A 19,995-nucleotide genomic window follows, 5' to 3' on the forward strand; every position below is an offset into this window, starting at 1 on the left:
AACATGACCGTTATTTTCCGTTGGGACATGGGTATAAACCTCATTTGAGAGAAATTTGGTCTACCAGCAGCGATGTTTGCATACGTAGGTACATTGGAAAAATTGGAATTTACTGAAGTGCTTGCTACCCGTTGACGAGCGGCGAAATTTGTTTGTGAATTGTGGTGGATAAATTGCTCGACCGGTAACCGGTTTCGAAATTTGAGCGTTTGAAAAATTTCTACCGTCGAATCTGGGATCCGATGGAATTTCGTCATCAATTTGACGGAATTAAAACTTTTTGCGTGAAGGCATTCCAGAAATTGATTTGATTGCCCCACAGTTTTGCACTTAAATTTATTGGAATCTTCTCCAGGACATCGTCCTTGGCGTGAGAGGTTCTCACCACAAATCATGCATTTAGCATCCATGTGACAATGTTTGGTTCCATGACCCCACTTTTGCACTTACGGCACTGGGTAGGTTTGAATTTCCCGGCTGGAAATGTTCCCATGTAACACGGACATGGGACATAATACAGGCCTTTTCAAACTTTTCATATCATTTAGTTACTTTTGTTAAAATGAACTAAATAAAATTCTTGGAAATGCCCTCAAGTACCAGAATGGGATTTCTTTTTCATTCTAATTACTTGGACAGAAATCCAAGTAATTAGAAATTTCAATTTACTCTCATCCAGTGATTTGTCATCACTGGGAGACCTTCAAGACGACTTTGAACAATCGCTCGTTTGTCGTCGTATGTGAAGAATATGGCGCTTCTCAGTTAAATAGTGAAGAAGACGTTTGCGATCGTCAAAGGATCCGGCAAAACGCGGCAGTCATTCCTTCCTAGCAATCTGAAATGAAACCTTGATCCCTGAAGGTTACTCAAAATCTCATTCCTAGAGAAAACTCGGCAACAGATACCACAATTGGCGGAATCCTTTGCTTTTCGCATGAATCGAATCACCTGGGCTAGAGGTAGATTCGATTTGCTCACTTCATCATATCAAATCGAACTGATTGCTCAGTTCGATTGGAGAAATTATTTCGATATTGAGAGTTGAATATCTGAATTCTCCAGCTTCCTTCTATTTTTCCGCGCTTGGGCAGGACGGTCTTGAACTTGTTTTTGAAGGAAGTGGAGAATTCAGAGACCCCTTCCTCTTGTTTTTGTTAATACTCATTGCTGAGCGTGGAGACGTGACCTTCTAAGGTTTTTTCCCGAACGGTGTCCCTGAGGATTACCACCGCTTGTCGGAATTTTACTTCGCAAACGGGTCCAAGTAAAACGAAGGCACGGGTCCTGCAAAGATCGTAACGGATCAGTGAGTACAAATAGCGCTAGAAGCACCGTTGAAATTAAAATAGCTTCGGGTAGTATAAAACTTCCTTCCGCAAAGAGAAGAAGAACCTGTTACGAAAGCATCGATGCGGTCTGGTTTAATGCTTGTGTTTGTCTCTTCCTTGTTCGTATAGCAAGCAGCACGTCATCGAGGAACATCAATCCGTCCAGATAATAAAACCTCATGGACTAAAAACGAAACATTCGTTCGTTTTGAAGAAATTTCAAGGCCTGGACAAGAAAAACAGACGTCTCACTTAGTACAAAATGTATAAAATTATCGTCACGGAAACATTATCGACGTTTGGACATATCGGCTAACATCGACTCTAACCACTATATGGTGATGGTAACTGCGCCCTCGGAGGCGTGTCGAAAACGTAAACCTTGATAGGGCCCGGGGACGCTGGAATACAGTTGAAACAGCCATAAAGATGCAGCGGTGAACAGAGCATTATGACGACATTCGACGGAACGGTTGGTTCGACGAAGATGCAGACAGATTCTGAAGAGAAGGACGCAGCGTAGCGATCGCACTGCAGCAAGGGACTCGCAGAACGTGGAACGCTTTAAACGGAAGCGGAGACAACAGATTAACCTTTTGCCTTTCTCGTATACTAAGTATACGTAAAGGCATAATTTCACCTCAAAACCAAACTTTTGATAGAAGGCTCGAGACCATAGGTGTTATATACCAATCCACTCAGCTCGACGAATTGAGGTGATGTCTGTTTGTGTGTATGTATGTATGTGTGGTGTGTGTGTATGTGTACAAAATTTAGGACACACTTTTGGAACTTAGCATTACTCGATTTACTCGCAACAAGTTGTCATTCGACGGAATGTGCGGTCCATTCTATTGAAAATTGGCCTGATACATTGCATTTCGAATTATTGAAAATCATTGGTTTTTCCAAGGTCTCCTTAAAAAAAATTAAAAATCGAAAATTTTTTCAAAATGGTGGAAATGCATAGTAATTAATGCAAAAACATGCAAAATGATAAAATATGCGATCTATCCTAAAGTGCTTTTTTGACCTTCCTATGTGATTTTTCAGTACATTTTACGATGCACGAGAAAGGCATCATCGCTGCTAGGTGGATTAATCTGGGTTTTAGGAGAAGAAACCGCTGAAAAAGCAGAGTGAGAAGATGGAACAGTCGCCATTCTCAAAAACTCTCAAGTTTTATCAGAACTTACGCATCTTGCAAAGGCTTCGTGTCGTGAGCCGAAGATGCGGGATAAGGATGGGAGACATGACGGACGCAAACGTGGTGATCGAAAGGTGGAACAGCACTAAGGGAACATTTGAATGGCGCTGAGAGTACAGGCAGTGAAAGTCAAGAGAGCGGAGGAAATGACTACGTCAATTTAACGGCCGATGGAAGCCAACCAGCCCTCACCTTGAGGGAAGTTAATGATGTTGGTGTGAAGTCACAGACGCCTCGACACTGAAAATGCAAATCTCTTAAAGTAGAGCACCTTATAATGTATTCACTTTGAATTTGCATGTTTTTTCTCTTATGTCATCGAAATAAAGACACGTTTTGTAGTAACCGATTATTTTCTTAAAACTCTACGCGTTCGAAGTTCCTGCGGTCGTTTATCTGCTTTCAACTATTCCTGAAACCTACAGGTTTAGGGCCCAGTTCGGGGTTTCGGAATCGAATCGCTTCTGAGTGTCGTTTGGCTTTTTCGGTCAACGCAAAGCGGTGTGGTGCGGCATTGTCACCCCGGAAGAATCACGTCGAGGAAGTTGTGAGGTAGAATTGACACAGTAAATTGTTGCGACGAAAGGCCAAGGATGGCGGATCTGGGAAAGTTTTCCATAATGCTTTGAAATAGCAATTATAGAACCTGGAAGTTCCAAATTGAAATGTTTTTAACAAGGAGAACGGCATACGGTGGAAGAACCGAAGCCTCAACCGAGACAGATGCTTGGCTGAAGGCGGATAAAAAGCCAGAGCTTATCGGGTTGTGCATCGAGCAGACCCATTATCCTTTAATCAAAGATTGTACGACAGCCAGAGCGGTGGGACGCATAGCTACCACGAGAAGTCAACAATCACATCACAGCCGTCATTGTGATCTGGCTTGTGACGAAGCTCGTAGACTGGGGATGTGGAGAAGATCTGCTGAAATGGACACGCTGTTCGATAAGCCTGATGCGGGCCTTGATCTGGAGGAGAAGCTGAAAAAGCAATGGTGAGAAGCATGCCCGACTCGTACCATTTTGGCGTCAGCCTCTGAGTCGGCCAGACGATGACATAACCATGGAGCTGGTTCGTTCAAAGCTGATGGAGAATACAAGCGATTGCAACGGGTGGAAAAGGTTCATCGAAGGAGCAGGTGCCGAAAGCAAAAATCAAACTCGGAAAAGTCTGCTATTTCTGTCAGAAACCTGGTCACTTCAAGCGGATTGCAGAAAGTGGCTTGCTCAGTTGAATGCCAGCGAAAGTGAGTGTTCCGAAGCAAACCAACCGGAAAGTATCGGAAAGAGAACAGCGACGAAAGGAAGAATCTGCAGCCGTGTCTGAAGAGAAAAGTGAAACCACTAGTTTGGTGAAAAGAAAAAGGTTTGACGGTGGAAGCGTGCGTCGTGTCACATGACCAGCGACGAACGTTTTCGACGAATTGAACAATTCCCTGAATGTGCAGGTGCCAGGCCAGGAAATAGTGCTCACTCAGGTGGATTCGGTGGAAGGAATTGTGTAACGGAACGGAAGTCCGATTAATATAGAGCTGAAGAAAGTTCTACGTATCTGATTTGGACAGCGGGCTGTTGTCGGTCAGTAAAATTGCGGACAGAGGGACAATGTTTTGTTTAAACGGGACACTGTCGAGGTGATCGATCAATTGAACAAGGTTATTGCTCTAGGAGGACGTAGTGGCTTGCGAGCTACAACAGTCAGAGAGGTTTGCGGCAGAGAGGATGGTCATTCACCAATTGCCAACACACCTGGCATCGCGAATCGGACACCGTCATCATTCGGTATTCGACAGGATCAACAAGGAACAGCTTGTCCATGGGTTGCATATGATCGATTGCGGTACACGAATCGTTTGCGAAGAATGCCTGGAAGGAAAAATGACTCGTCTACCCTTTCCTCAGCAATCGGTAAAGAAAACCACTCAGCCTTTGGAAGTGATACACAGATCTGGCAATATGAGCAACGCCGACAGTCGGAGGAGGAAGACAATGACCTTTATCGACGATTACAGCAGATAATTGTGCTGTACTTGCTAAAGGACAAGGCTCAGGGCGAAAGATTGCATTAGAAACTATGTGCGGCTGGTAGAGAATAAGTTTGACGGAAGCCACGAATCATTCTGTTCCGATCGGAGGCGAATTGTCAATGAAAACTTGAAGCACTTACCAGGACGACGGATAGAAATGCAACTTACGGGGGCTATTCACCAGAACAGAACGGTAGCCGAGTCGTAACCGATATTTACAAGAGATGGAATGTAGTCCTCGATGCTGGTTTGGAAAAATGTATTGAGAGGATGAAGCTGCGGCTGCATATATACAGAATCGATTGCCGAGTCGTGCAGTGCACAAAACACCATAAGAATTATGGAATGGTCAAAGCCGGATGTCAGTAACCTTAAGGTATTCGGCTGCGAGCTTTCGTCCAGTTCCCGACGCAAAGCGAGGCAAAATGGAGAAAAGGCCAAGAAATTATTTTTGTTGGCTATAAAAGCGGAACAAAAGCTTATCGGTTTTGAACAAACAAACAAACAGGATCACCATCAGCGACGCACAATTTGGAGTTGGGTTCGCAGTTCCAGCGTTCCAGGAGGAGCACCGACAGAAGAGAAATCTCTGGATGAAGAAGCAGAAGTGCTGCCAGAAGTGGAACCGAGCATCACAACTCCGCGAGGGCCAAAGGGCCACTGTTCCACGGTTTTGACGATATAGACACAACTGACGATGAGTTCCACGATACTGATGAGCAGGACGAGATTGTTGAAGAACCTAGAAGGTCGAGACGGTCGAATTTAGGTGAGTTCAGTACATTCAAAGTTAATTGCTTATATGCCGGGTATTAAGCCACCCGGTGGAAATTATACAGTCTGAAACTCTGATTATGCATATGTACAACATGTGATAGATTTAGTTCGGAAAAGGTATTGAGGGTAACCGCCCTTCGGTAGAGTTTGATCCCACGACCAAAGTTCGCATGACAGGTGCTTTTCCCTACTAAGCTACGAAGGACTCCGTCGTCCACGCAGCTTAGCGGGTCGATGAAACCAAATTCCCAGCACCAGGTACCGAAGGGCGGTTACCCTCCAATACCTTTCCGAACTAAATCTATCCTGTTGCATATGCATAATCGTTTCAGACATAGTATATCCAACGGGCTTAAATCCGCATAGGCATAATTTGAATCTGAACTCGAGTGGCGATCCTCTTCGTTTGTGTGGTCGGGTTGATCGATACCAACTGGCACACCACAACCCTACTTCATTGCGCCGTTGCTGATGAAGCAAGTGTGGAGCCGGACAATACTAAATACTCATCCTACTTGATTGGCATGTAGTAAAAATACATATGAGAGAGTTAGTTCTGAAAATGGCTATGAGAGATCGCGCGGTACCCGCGAATTTGGTTTCATCAGTACCCGCTAAGCTGCGGTGGACGACGGAGGTCCTTCGTAGCTTAGTAGGAAAGCACCTGTCATGCGAACTGGGGTCGTGGGATCAAACCCACGAAGGGGCGGTTACCTCCAATACCTTTTCCGAACTAAATCTATCACATGTTGTACATATGCATAATCAAGTTTCAGACATAGTAATTAGGTGAGTTACCAAGATGGATGGAAGACTATATCGTAGGCGTGGCACGACTGAGAACAAGTGAACCAAAAAGTGTGAACAAAGAGGAATGGCTGAAAGCCATGGCGGAAGAATACCAATCACTTATGTCTAACGGTACCTGGTCGCTGGTGCCATTACCTGCTGGAAGACAAGCTATAGGATCGAAATGGGTATTCAAGGAGAAGAAAGATTCCAGTGGACAGACTGTCCGCTTCAAAGCAAGGAGTTCAGGATTGCACAATAACTGCCGGTGTTGATTATGGCGAGGTGTTCGCGCGGTTGCTATGCAGTCTACACTAGGGTGCTTTTGACAGTAGCAGGTCATCGGAAGTTTCGCGACACATCGATGTGAAGAACGCCTATTTAAACGGAAGCTCAGAAGAAGAGATATTTATGCGCCAGCCGCCAGGGTATTCGGTGCCAGGTAGAGGAGCTAGTTTGCAGTCTCAAACGAAGTCTCTATGGACTGAAGCAAGCGAGGGTTTGGCGAACCGAAGGATCTTGCAGAAGCCGGGTTTCGTCAATCGGATTCGGACGCTTGCCTGTACTGGAAGCGTTTAAAAAACGGGAAATGGATGTACGTGTTCATGCACGTGGATGACTTGATTGTTGCAACGAAAGAAGAACGCGAAATAACACAACTGGAGCATTCTTTGAAGAAGAAAATAGAAATCACGTCACTTGGCGCAGTCAACCATTTCCTCGGTATCAGCGTGAGGAAGGACGAACGCGGTGTTTTTTGCCTTAACCAGCAAGCATTCATTCGTGACATTGCCTGCCGTTTTGGGCTTGATCAAGCAAAGCGGTCTAGGTATCCTTTAGACGTCGGCTATTGGAAACAGGATAGCGAAGCGTTACCAGATAACGAGCAGTACCATAGTTTGGTCGGCGGCTTTGTATGTGGTAACAAATACCAGACCTGATATTTCAGTGGCCGTCTCAATACTAAGTCAAAAGCAGTTGTCCCACCATGCACGATTGGATTGAACTCAAGCGAGTAGTATGTATCTGATTGGCACGGAGGACTATGAACTACGTGATGGTGGAGCAAAGGATCGACACTAAGCGGTTTCAGCGATGCTGATCATGGGGACGCCGAGATAGGAAGTCTACCAGTGGTTCCTATTCCAAGTTGTGTGCAACAGCTCAGTTGGTCGAAGCAAAACTGCGTGGCCACATCAACATTGGAGGCTGAATATATTGCTCTTTCTGAAGCAGCTTCCGAAGCGGTTTGGTTGCGCAGGCTATTGGCCGAATTTGGTGAGATGCAATAAGAAGCTACTGTCGTATATGAAGACAATCAAAGCTGCATCGATTTTGTTTCGTTGGAGCGACAGAATAGGAGGAGCAAGCACATTGATACTAAGGTGAATTACGCCAAGGATTCGTGCAAGAGAGGAATTCAGCTTAAATACTGCCCGACTGAGAAAATGGTTGCAGACATCTTTACTAAGCCGTTAGGACCAAAAAAGATGAACGAGTTTACGGTGGATCTCGGGTTTGCTAAGAAGGGTTAAAGACTCAGTGTCTTCAGCGAGGAGGAGTGTTGGTGTGACGTCAGACGCCTCGACACTGAAAATGCAAAGCTCTTAAAGTAGAGCACCTTATAATGTATTCACTTTGAATTTGTATGTTTTTTCTCTTACGTCATCGAAATAAAGACACGTTTGGTAGTAACCGATTATTTTCTTAAATTCCTACGCGTTCGAAGTTACCTGCGGTCGTTTATCTGCTTCTAACTATTCCTGAAACCTACAAATGATGCCATCTAACAGCTAAAGATCAATAAAGCAGCTGGTGAGGATGGTATTGGAGCTGAAAAAAAAGGCCACATGCCTGCATGGTTTGCAAACTGATTGTCAGAATCTGGGAAACTGAACAGCTACCGGATGAGTGGTAGGAAGGGATCATATCGGCACCAACGTTTCAAAAGGGCGAAACTGCTTTTGTGAACAAGAGCCTCTCACGGTGGATGATGTACAAAACTGTGTGAAGATTTCAGGGAAACTACAGTTTGTTCGCATCACGCCGGGGACTAAGACTGTCGTGCCTGTTGTTCAACATTGCGCTAACGTTTGCGTTAAAAAAAATGGACTTCTTTCGGATGGCTGCAGCTCCGAAATCAGTGGAAGACTTCCGCTCTCCTGACATATATGTTCATGTTCGCCGAGTACTTTTCACTATTTCGGTTGCACCGACCTCCCAGGCAAGCGCACGCAGCGATGAAGCCACTTTCCCTCGGTTTTCCTCTTCAGCTTCTTTGAGCTCTTGTCGCTCAGGGTCGTTTGTCCAGAACCGGGCTTTCTTTCGATGCTCTGATTGTGTCCAATAGTACCAAGAAGAATAGCGACAATCTTCAGTTATCACTAAAAATCTTTTGTTTTTAAACATTATTGTAATCTGCTTAAGAAAGAGTTAAATTGGCTTTCACAACACAGTGTTTTAAGTGAGTTCTATAATTTTCGAAAGAGAGATAAACGACAAACCGTTGATGATGGTTTGATCGGAAACCTCTTCTTTTGTCTGATTACACATTTATTCAAAGATTTGCTTTACTATACGCATCATTCCTTCTATCTTGGATAGATCAGCAAAGCTCTCGGTATAGTAATCTGTAAGTTTTGATCCAACTGCTTTTTCAAATCCGCTCTTTGGCCTCCAGTTAAAACCAGCAGGGTCTGGAATCCAGAACCTTCCAGCTACATCCCTGCAATCATGTCCCCAACGAACAACACTCGCCTAGGGTCTTCAATTCCGTATTGTTCTTAAGCTGCACCCTAACTGGATCCAGGCTCACCAAACGATAGCTTTTGCCCGTAGCCTTTTCTAATAATCCACGTAACATCCTGAGCCAGAACTTCAAGTTGGCGATATGGCTATGCTATTATCCGTTGCGCCCGCAATCAACAGGCACTCGGGTCGCCCTTAAGTACAATTCGCCCGTAGCATTTTAATATGGTTACAGTTGATATCGAAATCCATCACGACGCCTTAACAGGTTTCTTATCGTAAATCGCAGGAATGATAAGACGAAGTGACTTCGCCATTACATCACTGGGCTATAAAGTAATTGTGTCATTATTAATGCAGACATTACAAAGTTGACATTAGCAGCGTACACCACAGTAACTTCATAACCTGCATCTCTCAAAGTTTTCAGGCACGGTTCTCAATATTGCATAGATCAAGCCTCAAAGTTTATTGACTTTAAATACTTGACCACGCTAATGACTGAGGAACGATATCCGCATCATCTACTTCCCAATCCCAACTTCTGTATTTGATCTCGATAGTTTTTGAGTCCGCACACTGTTGTTAGAGACGTAGACTACATGTATCTATGCTCTTCAATGCACTGATCGCACCGCCAATACCTTCGATCGGTCCATACAAATCTAAACCACACCTAGAAAATGGGATACATGAGCTCAATTTTAATTTAATCCTCGCACCATATTGCGTATGTTTACCGCACCATCGCAATCAGAAAATACGTAATCAATTGAATCCAAGAAGGCTTTTATCTCTAAGCTCAAATCGCAAACGTTTGGGCCAGAACAACGCCTGGAGGACATTGTATAGGCGGCCAATTGCAGAACTGGATCTGCATGACCGATTCGCATGCGGGCTCGTTGATTCACCGCGAATTATGTACTATACAATACATGGATGCGCAAGAAGGCTAGAAAATCCATGAGCATTTGTGTATTCTGATATTGTATTTGTAGATAATAAATTATTCTACACTTATTTCAGTCGTATCGAAAAGTAGGCCAAAGAGTCGCCTTAGTGAAACATATCTACACCCAGAAGGAAAGCCTGATATTTTTGAAATTTGAGCGCCACGTGCTGATGCCGATAGCACGTGCGTTTGTACTGCGAATAAATTTACACACCTAATTACGAAAGATTACTTCATTGCAAGGCACAATTCAAATTTGTTAGTTTTTATACATCAAAGTAAGGACTATGGAAATTCACGGCAACATATACCTGGTGACTCACAGCGTGATCGTCGGTCTTAGCGGTTTCCTCCAGTTTCCCAAACGTTTAGGTCTCAAGTCCGACTCCAAAGCGTGCAGCCAGCGTGTTCGTAGTTCCCTCGAAGTCGTCAGCCTCTATCCGGTTCTTCGTTGAATATTATTTTTGCTATTCTTGCTTCCGTTTTTCACACTAAGTGGTCAGCTCACTGAAGTCTGTCGTATTGCATACGATTCACAACAATTTCTTCTTTGTACACTTGATACAGCTTGTGTTTCTTGCGACTGCGGTACATACCATTTTCTAGTTTTCCTCTGATGTATGCAGCACTTTACGCTCGAAACCCCCGAAAGCTCTCCAGTCGACCTCTTTTAACATCCACTCTTTATGTCCATACCCAGTCAACACAAAATCGTATATGATGTCATATAAGATGCTGAGGTGGAGGCGATATAGGTACTTCCCCATTCAACATGTACGTATATCGCCACCACTTCCACATCTTATGTTGCATTGTATACGACTTTGTGTTGACTGGGTAAAGGGCCATATCTTTAACAACTTCAAACACATCATCCTGGAAGAGTATCTGAAAAATAACTAGGAGAAATTCTGAAATAAAGAGTATTTTCAAAAAAAGTTCATAAGAAATTTTTAGAAGAAAATATTTTTGAATTTCCAAACAAATTTAAACTAAAATTCTGAAATGATATGGAAATGCTAATATCATCTTCCAAACTTAGACATACATTTTCATGATAGAATTAGAGGCGAAAGTATAGAATTGATAGTTCCGTTAGGATATTATAAATTCAGTAGAAAACCGAATTATAGCCGCTATCGAAATTGGATTTTTCTCGCAATCCATACGTTAAACCTAATTTCGGAAGTAGTGCGCTGTATAGCACATCACCAAATGAAAACAGCGCACCACTTCCGAAGTTAGGTTTAACGTATGGATTGTGAGAAAAATCCAACTTTGTTAGCGGCTATAATTCGGTTTTGCACCGAATTGATAATATGTACTTAGAGTAGACCTGTGCGCCGCCGCCGCCGACGATTTTGGGTCGCCGCCGATCATAATTTTGCCTCGCCGATGAATGATCACAATAAAAGAAATCATTTAACTTAAGTCGAGTCGAGACAGGCACGAGACACAGAAAACGGCCTAATACTTTATGTAGAAATACGTATCTGTGAAGAAATACAACGTGGTGGTGTTAATTGGAGTAGTTTAGTCTTAAGGCAGTTCATAAATGTTGTTAAGGTGGATCTCGTCAAAATTCAATTTCAAATCTAGCGATGGTGTCTTTTTTTTTTTTACAAGGGAGAATGCATTTACACACTAACCCAGTACACGTGCATTGTAGTTGCCAAACTACCACACGGAAGTGTACTGGAGTGTCGGACTCGACCATACCGGTAATACCGACTAAACTCCCTTGGGCTCCACCATCGTTTCCCCAGGAACTACCTCGCAGTACTACTTCTGGGGGGATGGCAGTACTAAGCGTACTCGCTCATTATCGCTCACACAGGCACTCGTCCCATGCGAGACTGACTTGGGTGCTCGCACACCATTCACTCCATTTGAGTCTTACTTGGATGCTCTCCCGGGCGCTCCGCTGCCATGCCTCGAGGTGTCAATAGCGGTAACTGCCTGGGCCTACAGATATTACGCTACGACACTCCTGCCTCAGCACGAGCAGATCAATCACACCACTGCCGAAGCAGACCACACGCTACCCTGCCGAAGGGACACTCCCCATGCACCACATGTGCACAACTGTAGGTGTGTGGGTACAACCCACTGCTACCCTGCCGCCGAAGGAGCTCCTCCAAAAACCACACGCTCCATGTGACCCTCTTTCGGCCGCTCACTCTAACGCTCCACTGCAATGCCTCGAGGTGTCGATGGGTACCTCGACTCCTACCTCAGCATATGCAGTCCATACTCAGACTTCTGCTGCGCTTCGAGGTGACAATAGCGGTGACACGCTATGACACTCCTGCCTCAGCACAAACAGATCACTCACTCCCTGCCGAAGCAGCTCACGCACTACCCTACCGAAGTAGGGACACTCCCCAACTCACTCTAACACTCCACTGCCATGCCTCGAGGTGTCGATAGCGGTATGTAGGGACCAATCAACGATACTACGCTACGACACTCTTACCTTAGCATGTGCAATCCATACTCAGACTTCTGCTGCGCTTCGAGGTGACAATAGCGGTGACGCGCTATGACACTCCTGCCTCAGCACAAACAGATCACTCACTCCCTGCCGAAGCAGCTCACGCGCTACCCTACCAAAGTAGGGACACTCCACATGCCAATTGGCACTCCCTGGGCTTGTGCTTTTGAAGCGGCACACAGTCGCTTTGATAGAGTCCGCTTACGGGCTTGTGGTTTTTTGGGAGGGATTTTAGCAGAGCCCACTGCTAAATCCCACCACGCCCTAGGCAGTTCTCCCTGACTCGCAGACAGCTGGGGAGGGTCGTCAAGCCCTTGGACATGGTCCATGCTGTCCCTGCTGTCCCTGCTGCCCCATAGCGATGGTGTCTCTAAGTCGGTGAAGTGACATACATTGTCTTGGTTAATTAATAGGTTGATTGATTAGTTGAGGGTTCGTAGCAGGCTTGGTAGTCATATGGCTACTGCTTCTGCCTCATACGCAGGAGGTCGTGGGTTCAATCCCAGGTCCGTTCCATTCTCCTACTTTGTATCTTTCTCTTTATTTCTCATGTTCTAGCAATCGCTAGAACTGGAAATGGACTTCCATACCGTTTCCATTACTATTCCTATACCTTCAACTTGAGTATTCTAGCAGTAATCTGCTAGAATTGGAAATGATCTATAGAGCTCGTTTCCTACATCCAACTAGAAATTCCATCAGTTACCTTCTCCTATCTATCACATTGGCAGCTCGTTAACCAAGACGGACCTCTGCTTCTCCAACCCTAACCCAGAAACTCCAACAAACTCCGCATGAACTCGTGGCAAGTGCAGAGGTATATTCGGCTTGCAGTGGGCGAGTGATTGCATCATCATTTCCTCCCCTTCCCTACATTGACTTGCATTCTGACGTGGCAGGCGCCAGTATGACCTAACAAATGAGATCACCAGTACTTGTACATTGAAGATGTGTGCTAGTCCCAAGCAAACATCTGTTGGTTCCCTGTGCAAGAACAGCTGATCTGGTCATAATGGAGTAGCAACTTTACGAGCAGTCAATCAAATCAAGCTCAAGCTCAAGCTGATTGATTAGTTGAGGGTTTGAACTTTACCTAGTATAATACAGTATTACCGATTACCGCTTTACCGATTTTTTTGTTCCGAATCCCGAGTAATTAATTTATATTTAGAAATCAATTTTTGAATATAACTGACAAAACCACTTGCTGAGCATCAACAAAGCAAATGTTACTGAGCAAATATTACGAGCATCAGTTGAAGACGCTTCTTATTTTCTTATTCACAGCCATTGTAATCCAGAACTGGGGCGTTGTCGCCTCGCTGCATAGTATTTAGTCAAATTATTTAGTTAAAACGTCAGGTATTTTCAAACATTACGAAAATTTAATTTTATTTTATTGTCTTGAATTGATATAATACCGTATTATAAAAGCCTTATTGTAAAATTCCCGGATTTTCTGAGAATATTCGAAGAAGTATCGTGTAAACATTCATTTATGAATGCCTTCGAAAAATACTCCAGAAATTAGTTCGGAAATAAATCAAGAAATGTATTTGATAATTCCTCCAGATATTCCTCCGAAAAGTTTCTTCCAAAAATTTGCTTGGAATTCTTCCAAAAATGTGCTTGGGTATTCCTTTGGATATTGCTTACAAAACTTCTCCGAAAATTCCTTAAGAATTTTCATTAAGGATTTCTTCAGAAAATCCTTTTCGATTTTTTTTTTTGGAAATTGCCTAAGGAATGCTTTCAGATTTTGTTCCACGTATTCCTAAAGTCTCCTTCGGAGACTCCTTGAGGAATTCCTTTGGAAGTTTCTTTAGCGGAAATTTCTTAAGGAATTCCTTAAAAAAATCCATTCGTTTTTTGAGAATTTCTTCGGAATTTTTTTCTTTTAAAATTATTTTAGCAATTATTTCATGAATCGCTGGAGAAAAAAACTTCTAGATATCCATAAGGAATACATTCAAAATTTGCCTAAGGAATTTCTTCAGAACTTCTTCCAGCATTTTTTTTAAAACATTCTTCGGGAATTCTTCTGGAACTTCCTGCAGGAATTTCTTCGAAAATGCCGAATCTTTCCGAATTTTTTTTCGAAAATTTAATAAGTAACTACATCGCAAACAACTTCATTTTCAATCAATTTCAAAGGATTTCTTTGAAGATCTTCCGGAAAAAAAATCTGGATAAATCTCCGAAGGAATTAGGTTGATTAGGGGTATAGATGTTTTTACATTTTCTGTATCTGCATAAAAAACTGAGCCAAACTCCAATTTTTCAGGATTTTTAAGCACCGGAACTATTTTTAATTTGCATTTCAAATTTATATGGGACTAAAAATTTGTTCTCATGCTGCATGGGCAAACTGTCATTCTATGAATGTTAGTGTCATTCTATCGATTGAAATGGCTTATTGTTTGCATTGGAGATCAGGCATGCTCTTTATGTTACACTATAAATAACCTCATATTTTTTTCTTTGCTAAACGACCCAATTCTCGGAGGTTTTTCGAATAATCTTTAAGAGAAGTCCCTGGAGGAATATCCGAAGGAATTACGGGCGGTATTTTCTTGATTATTTAAGAAATAAAATTCTGGAGGAATTTCCAAAAAAAATTTTGAAGGCGTTCCCAAAAGAGAACCTGAATGTATTTTCGAAAATAACTCTTAATGGAACTTTTGAGTTGATAAAGATAAACTACTTCCTTGAAGAATTCCTTAAGGAATTTCTAGAGGGATCGATAAAGGTAATTTTTGAAGGATTTTATGATGGAATTTCCGAAGGCATTCTCAAAGGAAATTACGAAGAAATTCCTAATAGAATTTCAAAGAAAATGCCAACTGGTTTTTCTGATGTTATTCCTTAGTTTCTTCAAGAATTGCTTTGGAATTTATCCCAGTAATTTATTCGCAATTTCCTCCAGAAAATCCTTTGAAGATTAGTCCAGGATTCCCTAGGAAATTGCCTCAAAAAGTTCTACTCCTCCGGAAACGATTTCCAGAAAGTTCTTCGGATTTTTTTTTCGGATATTCCTTAAATTTTACCTCAGGAATTACGTCAGAATTTCCTCCACGTATTCCTTTGTTTAAAAAAACCTTAGGAAATTCGTTAAGTTTTGTTCTTTTGTAAATTCTTTTGAAAGTTTCGTACGAAATTGCTTTAGGAATTGCTTCATAAAATTCTTTAGGAATTCTTTCGTAATTCCCTAAGAAATTCTTTCGGATATACCTTCCGAAAATCATTCGCAAATGTCTTTTGAAATATCGACACAAAATATTTTAGAATTCCTCTAAAAATTCCTTCAGAATTTCATTCACAGATTCCTTCGGAAATATGTTTAGTCTTTGAAGATTAGCTTTGGAATTTATTCGGAAAATAATATGGAGGATTATTTTGGGAATTCCTTCGGATTTATTTTAGAAAAAAAGTAATTCCTCTTGTGGCTTCTAAGCAAGTTCTTTGACAACTTTTCCTTGAATTCCCATAGGAATTCTTGCAGAACTACCTTAAACAATTCCTTGGGAATTTATACGAGTAATCCTTTGAAAATTCTTTGGTAACTTTAGGAAGAAGTTCTTGGGCATTTTCCTCAAGGGTTCTTTCTAAAATTACGTAACGTTAAATTTGGCAATTTTTTACCCTTACCCTCCCCTCGTAACACTTTTTGTTTAGTAGGTTTATTTTTTTGTATGGATCGTAACGCTCGGCTTGACCCCCTCTCCCCATTCAACGTTACGTAATTTGTGAAAGGCCCCAAAAATTCCGTCACAACGTTCTCCATTTCTTATGGTATTGGGCTATCTCAGTCTTTAAAACCATTAAACGATTATCGTTTTACTCTGCCCGACGTTTCGGCCATTGGATGTGGCCTTTTCAAGGAAAAACTATATTTTTGAGAGAATGTTTTGTTACAATGTTGCACAGTTTCAGTTACTTAATCTAATCTTACTTGGTCAATCGTTTTTGTCCTAATTTACATGTCGTTCTGGGTGTCGTATGGTCATAGTATTGGCTTCTAAATGTGTCAAATATTAGTATTTAGTTAATACACATTGTTTTATGAGGTAATTCTTACTTTTGCGGTGGTTTTGTTATACAATTTGATATTTTATCAACGGTCACAGTGCTCGACATAACAACGACTGTTTTGAAAATGGTGAATTTATGTTCATTAGTTTTATCCCGGATTCAAACTCTGTGTGTTGCTAATCTCATCTGTTCGTCTGTGATAGATAGCCAAAATTTCTACATACGTTCTCCATTTCTTTTGCTTTTTCTTGAATCTCTTCAGAAATTAATTCAAATAAAAATTTTCGGAAATTGCTTTTGGGAACCATTCGGAGATTCTTCTAGGAATTCCCTAGATTTTTTTTAGAAATTTGCTGAAAAGATTCTTTCTTTTTTGCGGGAGTTCCTTCGGTTTCCTAATGTAAACTAATTTTGAAATCGCTGCTTCTTCTTCTTCTTATTGGCATTACATCCCCACACTGGGACAGAGCCGCCTCAACAGCTTAGTGTCCATTAAGCACTTCCACAGTTATTAACTGCGAGGTTTCTAAGCCAAGTTACCATTTTTGCATTCGTATATCATGAGACTAATACGACGATACTTTTATGCCCAGGGAAGTCGAGACAATTTCCAATCCGAAAATTGCCTAGACCGGCACCGGGAATCACATCCAGTCACCCTCAGCATGGCCTTGCTTTGTAACCGCGCGTCTTACCGCGCGGCTAAGGAGGGTCGCAGCTACCGGCAAAATTATAAAATACCTATACATATAATAAGCAAGGCATGCGTGCCCAAACCTTTGTTCCTTATGACGAATAAACGAGTCTACATTTAGCAAGCAAACAAGCTACACTCGATTCTGTTTTTACACGGATTTTTTTTAAACGGCCGTGTAAAAAATCCCATACAAATTTTTTGCAAAGTTGCTCCATTTTGCATGATTCTTCGAGAAATCATAAAACTTTTTTTACATGGATTTTCGAATTTTGAACTGAAAAAACACGAACACGTCCCCCGTGTAAAAAAGAATCAAGTGTACTTAGGTTTTGTGTTTCCTCGGTGTGATTTGTGGGAAGTCAGTCTTGGGATCAATAGTGAAGTTGGCCAAGTTCGGACGAAGTATTTTTACACTAAGTTTTTTCGAAAATTTCTTCAAAATTTTTGTCAGAAATTTCTTTATAGACTCTTTTCGCTATTCTCTCGGAGAGTCCTTTCTGAACCCCTTCGAAGATTTTTTCAGCAATTTCTTCGGAATTCTTTCGGAAACTATTTGATTCCCTAATAAATTTTCGAATGAAATCCTGGAAGAATATTCTATGGTTTTACCTGTGGTTTTACTAAAGGAATTTCCCAACGAAAACCTTAATGGTTTTAGAAAAAATGCCTTTAAGAGTTTCCGCAGAATTTCTTATAGGGTTTTACAAAGGAATTTCTAATGAAACTTAGAAAAAAAATCGTAATTCCTTCAGGAACTCCACCAAGAACTTTTTTGACATATTTTACCAACTTATGAGGAAAATATTTAATCGTGCTCTAGTCTTACTCAGCCAGAGCTCATTTAAGTTATGTTGATCATCTATTGAGATTTGTGCATACAAGAACGCGATGTGGTGGTTGTCATTAGTGGATTCCATCGTGAATGTCCTTCCAGGATCCAAGGGTCACAGCAGGTGAACGAAGTAGAACTGCGAATTCTCTTAATATACTAGATATGCAGCCACTCAAACCATACCCAATTGTATATGTAGCTCAAAGAATAATAGTTACATTTTTTTATGAAATTTAGATATATTGAGAAGTAAATCGACTGGAGTTTATCATAATCCTGAATTGGGAAAACTTTTGGAAAAAATATTAACAAATTAGTCCTATGACACCGAAGTCTAATCCTCAATACTGCTCAAGGGTTACGAAAAGTGAAGCAGGATTTTTTTCGTTAAATTTTGATTCATAAACCTCAGAGAATAATATAATAGTTTTAATTTAAATAACTTTTTGAGATCAGGTACTTATTAGTGTCGCTAGTAATTTACTATGGAATGTGCTGTTTGGTGATGGACAAACATAGAATATTACAATTTTAATCCTCGATTTTTATACGGGCGATTCGTACCGTGTTAATAAAACCGCGTTGAATTGATTTTTTAACCATTGAGTTTTTCATTCACGCCGGTTCGCGCCGCCGCCGATAAAAGCCAACGGCGCGCCGCCGTGACGCCGCCGCCGCCGAGGCAGAAGTGACCACTACGCCGCCGCCGTACTCGTCGATAGAAAATACTTCCGCACGCGATGGCATATGAGCAAATCAAACCACCTTCCTTTTGCCAGTGGAGATATATAAGCTTCCACACTGATATTCTTCCCTCCCCCTTCATACGGGAGTTTGGCAGAAGGAAGGTCGTGAAAAATATTGCCCTCCGCTCGCTTTCAAATCGACTTCTATAAAAACATTCTTCATGCCTGCCGTATCCTAACGGAACTATCAATTCTACACACAATGCACGAAGGCGATGATGGTGGGGAGGTATCGCATACCATGTCTAATTCATTGATGCATTCTGGTATACCACACCAAAACAGAATGGATACTAGCAAATCTGTTTCCGCCGTGACCCCCGCCACAAGACCTATCCTCCTGACTCTGGGCCATTCGTTATTTTTTTCCGACCCAAAAGCAAACGATTGCAAAGATCTGGAAAAAAAAGATCTGGAGTCAGCAAAGATCTGGAAAAGCGATTTTCGTCTGTCACGACCATTGACATGGTTGGGTCCAGTAAGATTCGCGTCACTTGTTCTGATCGCAAACAGGCCAACGAGATTGCCTGCTCTGAGCTATTTACTCTTGAGTACAAGGTTTATCTCCCATCAGCAGTGTGTGAAATCGCGGGAGTGATCACGGAGGGAGCATGACATGCGATGATTTGAAACAAGGTTCCGGCCGTTTCAAAAATGGTTCTCTGCCTCCTGTTGAAATACTGGACTGCAAACAAATACATTCAGTGTCGCAGGAGGGGAGAAACGAGTTTATTCGCCTTCAGACTCCTTCTGTGTGACCTTCTCCGGATCCGCATTGCCTGATTATGTGGTGATTGGAAAACTTCATCTACCTGATCGGCTGTATGTACCGTATTGTTGCAATAAACCTCGCTGTGCATCGTGCGGAGAGAAGCATGTGGAGGGCGCGTGCAAGACGGCTCCGATATGTGTTTATTGCAACGAAGCCCCTCCACATGCTCTCGAAGCCTGTCCGACGTACATAAAGCGACGAATTCACCAGAAACGGTCTCTTCAGCAGCGTTCTCGACGAAGCTACGCCGAGAAGCTGAAGAAAGCCGCTTCACCGGTTGTTTCTGACGCCATCTACTCGTCTCTTCCTTTGGACGATCAAGAAAGCTCTGACTCGGAAGTTGGAAATGAGGTCCCCTTTGTTTTCAAAGGCTCAACGAGGAAAAAGAGTAAAACAGAGCCAGCGTCCCTCGACAAGCCTTGTTCTTATCCGACAAACTACACTCGTGTCAACTTCATGCGAATCAATAACCGGAACATGGTGGGGAGCGCATCCCGAAGATCTTATTGTTGGCCGGAGAAAAGGAACCCCCCTCACGGAGAACAACAAATACCTACCGTGGTAGCTACTGACTGATACTTCTGCCAGCAGC

At 42.3% G+C, this 19,995-nt stretch overlaps 1 pseudogene; it reads right to left on the reverse strand.

The window, feature by feature from the left end:
• Nucleotides 1-9,007: 9,007 nt before the first annotated feature.
• On the reverse strand, nucleotides 9,008-9,723 carry LOC134206909 (uncharacterized; annotated as a pseudogene).
• Between the last annotated feature and the right edge of the window lie 10,272 nt (nucleotides 9,724-19,995).

The sequence above is a fragment of the Armigeres subalbatus genome, chromosome 1 (assembly GCF_024139115.2).
Source record: "Armigeres subalbatus isolate Guangzhou_Male chromosome 1, GZ_Asu_2, whole genome shotgun sequence".
Taxonomy (NCBI): Eukaryota; Metazoa; Arthropoda; class Insecta; order Diptera; family Culicidae; genus Armigeres; species Armigeres subalbatus.